This window comes from Anolis carolinensis, chromosome 1 (assembly GCF_035594765.1).
Source record: "Anolis carolinensis isolate JA03-04 chromosome 1, rAnoCar3.1.pri, whole genome shotgun sequence".
NCBI lineage: Eukaryota > Metazoa > Chordata > Lepidosauria > Squamata > Dactyloidae > Anolis > Anolis carolinensis.
The window spans coordinates 254,461,366-254,470,393 of NC_085841.1; the positions used below are offsets into that span (position 1 = coordinate 254,461,366).

The 9,028-nt window shown below is 39.4% G+C and overlaps 1 pseudogene; it reads right to left on the reverse strand.

Moving 5' to 3' along the window:
* Nucleotides 1-5,802: 5,802 nt before the first annotated feature.
* LOC107982382 (translationally-controlled tumor protein homolog) lies at nt 5,803-6,531 on the reverse strand (annotated as a pseudogene).
* Between the last annotated feature and the right edge of the window lie 2,497 nt (nt 6,532-9,028).

The window sequence follows — 9,028 nt, forward strand, 5'->3', positions numbered from 1 at the left end:
GGAGAAAGAATAAACTGTGGAAACTCTCAAGGTATCTCCCCTTTAACCTCCACTGGAAAAATCCCCATAAGAATCTTCGCAAACCACCTTCTACCTCCCTGAATCCCAGAATGGCTTCTGCCACTCTTGAGGAACAGTGGACATGATCTTCATTGCGTAACAGCTGCAAGAAAAATGCAGGGAATAAAATCAACCTCTGTACATTGACTTTGCAAAGATCTTCAACACAGTGAATCGTAATGCTCTCTGAACCATCCTCCTGAAAATCGGATGCCTTGATAAATTTGTGAACATCCTGTGGCTCCTCCATGATGACATGATGACAACAGTCTTAGGTGGCAATGGCTCCCAAAGTGATGCATGTGGTGTCAAACAGAGATGCGTTATTACTCCAACCTTATTTCTATCTTCAAAACTATGATTCTAGGCCTTGATGGGAAACTTCCCACTGATGTGGAAATCATATACTGTATCTAGATGGCAAACTTGTTAATCTCCGCAGGTTGAAGCCAAAAAGTAAGGTCACAACAACTTCTGTTATAGAACTCCAATACACTGATGATAATGTTGTCTGTGCTCATTCAGAGGAAGACCTACAACCACTTTAAAAATCTTTGCAGAAGCATATTAAAAGCTTGGTCTCTCAATGAACATTGATAAAACCCAAGTGTGCTACCAGCAGGCACCAACCAATCGCTCTGCAATGCCACAAATAAAGCTTAATAGTGTAATGCTAGAAAATGTTGACCACTTCTGCTACCTAAGCAGCCACCTCTCCATAAAAATCGATATCGATACAAAAATACACTACCATCTGAGCCCTGTCGGTAATGCTCACTCCAAGTAGTGAGGATGTACCGAATTTGGTTGCCAGAAGGCATGGCTGATGACACACAAGGTGCCCTCTCTTGGTAGAGATTGTTCCTGTCACAAAAGAGCCAGAAGATTTTGTCATGAATAGGTCAGATGTGCACATTAAGCATGACAATTGTGTTGATAGCACAACAGAAAAAATGGTATATACTTTCTCTATTTGTCTGTATAGGCTGTCAGTATAGTAAACATTCTTCTTGGGACTGATCCAATCGATAATTTAGTGCACTTTGCCAACAGCTGCACTATTAAATTGATAGCTATCAGAGGGAAATTTTGATGGCTAATAATGGAAAGGTCAGCAGTGAAACTATTTTTTCTAATAGGTAGTTCTTAGTTGTGGTGGATAAATAGGATATTATAGACATGTTTAATAGTTTCAGACTGGAAAGTGCTGATAGTTTGGGGGCATATGGTTGCCTTTTGGACCTTTCAATGACTTATTAACACACCATAACATTCCTCTTCCTTAGAAATCATTTTGTCAAACTATCACCTTCAAGAATGCCTCATGATTGGTCCTACAGTGTGCTTGGATAAACTTTTGGGGAAATGGTTGTGGGCAAACAGATTTGAAAAATCACTAGTGAATCTCCTCTTTTCCTGTTTTATGCAGTTTATCAATAAATCTTTGGTCTTGATTAAAGGCTGGGATGGCATATGATGGTGATAGTTCACATAGCTGAAGCTTTTACGTAGCATTATTATACATGCTGACATTTTAATTTTGATAAGTGGTTGATTTGCAGCCAATGAGAGACACTGAAGGGAAATTATTTTCAAAATGTCCTTTCTGCAAGTGATAAGGGACTCCACTTGTTAAGATTAGTCTTTCCTCCAGATCCTTGTAGAAGGGGAGGAAGCTCTAAAGCATTTACGAATTGAAACAGAAGCCTCTTAAACTTTCAGAGAGATTCGTAAAGATTTGCTGTTTTGGAGATAGGCCAGCACTGCTGGCAATATCTCCCACTTCCTGTGGTGAGTGTGTAAGATCTTGCCGGCACCTTCTCCTTTGTCAGTGGTTTCTCCTGAAACCAAAGCCAAGGCTCCCCTCTGAGGCAAATATGGATGCAACCAAAGCAACAAGCACAAATGGATGGGGCTGTGAGCAGAAACAATGATTGGTGGGAGGTGGGAGATGAGAGGTGAGAGGTGGAAGGTGAGAAGTAAGGAGGCCTATTAGCCCCTTTCTCCTCACTATCAGCTCCCCCTCAGCATCTGTGTGTCTTACCCCAATTTATATTTTCAAAATTCCTACTCCGTACTCAAACTTCACAGCCCTTCCCTTCCATTCTCTTAAAACTGCAGCCCTGTTCTCCTGGCTCAAGCAGAATTCTGGGAAATGTAGTTTGGGGAGGCAAGGACCTCTGTAGCAGAGTATTCAAGAGGCCCCACCCTAAACTACATTTCCCAGAATTCTTTTCACGCCAGGAGAATGGGGCTTCCCACATTAAAGCTCAGTGTAGGTTAATCACATTTCTAAAACTTTGCAGGCTTGATGGCCTGATTATATTGTTGTCGCACCTCAGACTAGTTCACCTTGCTATAGACACCAGGCAGCACACAGTAGATAGTCTTTTGTAATTTTATTGAGCAAAAGCAGAATATATATAGTATCAAAGTAGGCAGAAATATAGTTCCAAAAGTAGTTGCAAAATAGAGTCAGTAAATCCAATAATCCATAAAGAAACAATCCCAAAGATAGTCCATTCCCAAAGATACACAAATCCAAAGGTTACAAGGATTCATGAACAAGAATATATCCAAAGCAGAAGTAGCATGAAGACATAGACCATCCACCCTGATGAAGCAAGAATTTGCTTTGACAAAGATTTGCCCTTCAACACAGTTTTAAAAGCAACCCAAAAATGCATTCTTTTTCCCTTCACTGGCCTCCCTTTTCCCAGCTAATCTAAGACTTCGCCGTGGCATTCCTTTCCATTGTAAATGATCAGCCCGAGAGAGCAACGGGCCTTCAGACTCGCCCTGACCATCAAGGCCAAACTCCTCATTACCATTATCTTGCACCTGAACCTGAGCCTGAGACAGATGAAGCTCATTATTTCCCATGGGAATGTTTCCTTGTGGTTCTCATCCGTGACAGGCTGCATCTGGAACGCATCAACAGGCTGCACTTCTGAACCAGCCTGTGTCTGAATCCCAGAATTCCCCATAGCATCATCCTGAAACTCATCATGAAACCCATCATCTGACATCTGCATCTGTAATCCAAAATCCCCTTCCTCATCTTCACTCTGGAACTGCTGCTGAGTCACAACAATTGTCTCATAGTGCAGAAATTCAAGGGGATATATTTGTAGTTATTATTTTTAAAAATCTACTTGTAAAACCTTTAAAATTTTCCTAAAATTCAGTGGATGAACGAAATGTTCTGAAACTTGGCAGGCTTAAAGTTGTAAATGTTGCCTACAAGCGTTCCAAGTTTCATCCTGATAGCCATAAAATTATAGACAAATGAGCCTCACAATTTCCCCATTGCCGCTAATAGAATAAATATTAATGAACCAATTACAAAGCTTCAGAGATTTGGATTACGAATGGAATTCCTCCGAATCTTTACTAATTGAAGTGGGGCCCTTCCAAATCTCTGAAACAAATTACTAATCAAATTTTAGCCATTTTACATATCTCTATTAATTAGCTCCAAAGTTCGAGAGCCACCAATAAAAAGGTTCTTCCATGTATTGTCATCAATCTAATATACATTAGGAATGTGTCTATAATACTGGGTATATTGATGCCTCAAATATTAGAAGGGTTTCTGGGTATATTTGACCTGCTGATTCCAAAAAAGCTCTAGTTTTTCAGATAGAGAACATATGCCATATACCAGTCGCCATCTGCTCGCCCGTGGAAAATCATGATAACCATATTTAAGAAATGAGAGCTGATGTGGTCTATACAATGCCATTTTTTGACTCCAAATAACCCCAGGATCTGGTCTAAAAACCAACACCAAAGGTTTTTTTTTTTGTTGGTCTATGTAATCCAAGCTTTCATTATACAGGCAGTCCCTGAGTTACAAACATCCAATTTACAAATGACCCATAGTTAAGAATAGAGGTGAGACAATAGGATGTGAGAGAAATCTACCCCTAGGAAGGGAAATTCACTGTTGAAAGAGTTTGTTGTTTTTTTTAAAAAAAAAGCAAGTGTGGGTCACACAGAGTATGAAGATACATTTGTGATTGCTTAAGACTTATAATTTAGAATAATAAGCAAGTGTGATTTCCTGTTTATCTGTGTATGTTGTTTATTTCTAGAACAAGTTGTTTTTTCTATCATTGAACTGAATGGAAAAGTACAAATGCAATTTAATATAACATCCTGATTTGTAAATGAGCAGATATCATATCTCAAAGAAATTTCTTTAAAGTTATGTTTGCACCATATTTTTTCTGAAAGGAGAAATAATAGTTGCAATATGTCAGGCCTACTGTTCAGACTGGAATAAATTTGATTCAGCAATGCTAAATAATTAAAAGATACTTCACATTGGCTTTATTTTTTTAAACATATTTCATGGCTTTTTGGAGGTGTTAAAACTATTTCTAGTATTTGAGTTGTTTTGATGTGTTGCAGCTTGGCTCTACTTATAGCAAGAAAATTGTTTTTTAACATTTGAATTGTTTTGAAGTGTTGCAGCATTTAAATAACTTTTAAAAATATCACTGCAGTCTTTTCAGGCTCAGCACAAACTACTTCTGTCTTTTGAAGTGAGGGAGTGTTTAATAATGCTTTACAAAGTTTTAAAATGATGATGTAGCTTGGGGACAACCCACATATTTTGCTTCCTGGTGAAGAATATCAAATAACAAGCTCCCTCCTATTCACTCAAATCAACAGACATAGAATTTTATCACACAAACCCTCTATTTCATTGCAGTGGATCCATACTGTGTTGAGCACCTTTGGTATTACACCTCTCCTCAATTTCACAGTTGTACCCATTTGAAAAGCAAAAAGGCAAATTCAACATGTAAAATAAACAGAAAATGGAGTGCTCTGGAATAGCGGAGGAGGAAAATTCCATTCCCTAGTCACTTTACACTGTAAAAGTTTACAGCCACTATGCCGAAACAGAAGCAAAATGGATCTCTCTCACCAAAGCAGGAAATGGGAGACATTGTGTAATTGGGAGCTATGTATTTACCCATCAATAGTGAATAGTGGGATAGTCACAGGGAGAAGGCAGGCAGCAATGTACATTGCCAGTTTGGTTGCTCCATGCAATAAAATCCAAAATATCTATCCAAGTTATTTTAGTTCATGAAAAGACCGATCCCACTAATTCCCCTTCATACATGTATGTCTGATAGATGTGTGTGAAATGCCAAAACTCTGTTTCATTTTGAATCAAAAATTTCAAAACTTCATTATTAATTCCTATTAATTAATTCCGCCCATTGGCGCCAATGGAGAAATTTCTGGGGCCCATTTCTCTATCATTTTTAGGGCTATTGGGATTAAACTTGCTACAATCCTAGCACACTTTACCACTATAAGTCCTCCAAGTTTCAGAACGTTTCGCTCATCCACTGATTTTTGGGAAAATTTTGAAATTTTTACAAATAACATTTTAAAAACCTACAAGAGCTATCCCCTTGAATTACTCTACAATGACACCACATAACCAGTGCATCATTTCCCCAAATTTCAGAAAGATTTACACATCTACTGATTTTTAGAGAATTGTTAAACTTTCACCACATTTTTTTAAATAACCCCTATAAGACCTATCCCCTTGGATTTCTGTACAATGGCACAACATAACCAGGGCATCATTCCTGAATGATAGGGGCCAGGTTAATGCACTCAGACACAGATTATTTGCTGTGACCGACTGGTAGAGGCCCGAGTTAACTCACTCAGACAACAGGGGATTTTTTGCCTACATGATGAGATTTCAAAAACCAATGCCTCCACTCCAAATATTTTAGGGTCAAAATAAATCAAATTAAGCTCAAGATGGCATCAGTCCAGTTTTCAGACATTGCTGAGTCATAATATTTTGTTGATGAATATAAAGCAGCAACCAAATATAATGATGATTGGTGATCCAGAAGAGATGATTTCTTGTTAAAAATTTTGCATCTCTAATTCGTCCTTAAAGAAAATCAAATGTGGAGGAATGCCATTCTTGTGGAAATCTCGTGGATGCATGCTATTACCTATGAAAAATAGGTAATTTTTGAAGTTTGCAAGAATATGTTTGATTTGTTCGGTTGCCCCTGTCATGAATGGCTTTACTCTTTCTTGTTTTGTTTATTTGAGTTTGGTTTTGATTGTTTTGATGTATTCTTTGAGGTACATATTGTAAGACTCTTTAGTGAAAGTGTCTCCTGAAGGTGATGGTTTATTACAATGTCAATGCCAGTGTCAACTGTTGCTTCTGCTCCTTCACTTTCTAGACCTTCAACAGACGCATTTCCAACTATTAAAGCATCATCTATTTCACCTTCTTTTCTTTTCACCATCTTTCCCTCCACTTTCAGCCAGATTCCTTTGGCCACTTCTTTAATCTTTAAACCATGGTGATGCAGGTATGGTAGATAATCATGACTGAGGTGTTGGGTGAAGGTGGGCTGAGGCAGTGAGCATTCTGTGGCAGAGCAGCGGCTCAACAGTGGCCCCTAGTGTGAATAGGGGGGGGGGGCAAGCCCCAAGTGGCTCTCGCTTCTGGCTCCACTCTGGGGACAGCATCAGGTGGGGAGTTTGATTGGGGTGGTACAGCTGTCAAACCATAATGCAGGTGTGATAAGGTGAGCTCAGAAACCTTCCATGGAGCAGAAGGGCAAAAGTTCGCTTAATCTTGATTTTCAGTATAAATACAGACCATGAAAGCAGGGCCTCACAATCCTTCTGACTTTTTGGGTTTTAAGCAGGAGGTGTCGGAAAAGTTTCCACGGGGATAACTGGCTTGTGGCGGCCAAGCGTTCATAGTGATATCATTTTTTGATTCTTTGATGTTGGCTCTTCCTATCATTGTGAAGCAGAACTCACCAAGTGTTGGATTGTTCACCCACTAATAGGGAACGTGAGATAGGTTTAGACCGTGGTGAGGCAGGTTAGTTTTACCCTACTGATGACACATCGTTACACTAGTAATCCTGCTCGGTACAAAAGGAACAGCAGATTCAGACATCTGGGGAATGTACTTGGCTGAGGAGCCAATGGGGGAAGCTACCATCTGTGGGATTATGGCTGAATGCCTCTAAATCAGAATCCCCCCCTAAAGGAAATGATACTGCAGTGCCGAGGAGCCCCGTTGGGCCCTGGTGTGGAGAGCTAAATCATTCGTAGATTACCTGATTCTGGGTCTGGTTTTCATATGTAGGAGAGCAGCTCCCTAGCTGTGAGCTATTGAAATTCAGCCCTCGACACAAACTTTTGTGATTTTTTGTTGTGACTGATTGATAGGGGCCTGAGTTGATGCACTCAGACACTGAGTAGATTCTTTGCCGTTACTGACTGGTAGGGGCCCAAGTTAATGCATTCGGACACCAGAATATATTTTGTTCTTACTGACTGAAGATACCATGCTTGTGTGTAAGAATTAAATTACACCAAAATATTATTAATAATATGCCACTATGCTTTATTCCTGGCAAGGCTGTGTCATGGCAGGAAAAGTAAAGTAAGAAAAAACTGTACTTTCTAGACATATTACACCAAAAATATTATTAATGTGCTCAGGGTTTGAGGTTTTACACAACAAAATATTATTTTTATGCAGCATGCGATGATAAGCCAAAAATTTCTAGAGGTTTTAAGTAAAAAACTTTAAACAAGCACACAAGAAAATATGCAATTCCCAGAAAAAGCCCCCACCCAAAGTAATGGAGCCAAAATGGAGCCAAATAAGATCCAAAAAGGAGCCAGCTGAGGTTGGCTGCTTTCTGTGACTGGCTGGCTGACCTGCTATAGCATTTAAAAGGCTAGTAGGCTCAAGGTAGCAAGGCTATTGCTACTGCTGCTGCTAAAGCAAAAAGCAATGTGCTTTCTCTGTCTCTCTGTCGCTCTCTCTCTCTCTCTCTCTCTCTCTCTCTCTATATATATATATATATATATATATATATATATATATATATATATAGAGAGAGAGAGAGAGAGAGAGAGAGAGAGAGAGAGATGCTAAGATGGGTCAATGGAGCTCCATCTCACTTGCTCAGCTTTCCCCCTCCGAATGGTGACAACTATGCCACAAGCTTTCCTTTAAAGGTAACCATCGGGGCTCTGCCTCCTCTCCTTCTTCTTCTCTCTCAGACCTGATAGGCTGAGGAGAGCATGTGGTGAGGCAATGTTTGGCTGTGCCTCCAAAGAGGGTTTGCCTGAGTTAGCCAAAGAAGCTGACTCATGGCAACATACGAAATAGAATCGAACATTCCAAAAATTTCAGAGTGCCACCATTTTTTTGTCTGGGTTTGGAGGAGGGCGATCCACATTTGTATGTACGAAACTCCACCAAAATACTTACGAACACAGCAGAATTTTCAAACAGCTCTAATGTTGGACAATAAAATCATGAGTTCAGTAATTGTCAAATCACTGCTGTTCCATGGCACTCCGTGGCACTGGTCCTGATATCCTATAGAGTTTGCATTTTAAAATAAGATTATGATTTACTTGAAACACACACTCCAACATTTCACAGATGAAAACCAGGAGAGATGTGGGCAAACAACATTGCAGTCTAGTCAAGTTATTTATGAGGAAGAACATACAATGAGAAGTTTTATCTGTTTATTTTTGCCTGAGGCTACTGAGAAGAGAAACGACCCAGCCCCTGAGATAATTAACTGTAAACTATTACCTATTTGAACTCATTTTGCAACTACGTAAGTAGTCTGAAGATAAAGAGAGAAAATGGAATGAAGAAATGGAAGCTAGGCCATTGTAAAAGCAACTGAAAGCATGGGATAAAAGATTAATTGGGAGTGTTTCTGACAAATTGGGACATCTGGAAGGTATGATTTCAGCTCGGCCCCCTCAACAGTCTAAGGACCATGAATTGGTTCTCAGCTTTAAAAGTTTGAAGTCCCTTGTATTGCCAGCTATTTTTTTATATTGGTAACTGTAAAGATGTGGGGTAGAGGAGGAATCTTTTATTCACTTTAGATGGTAGCGTAACTTA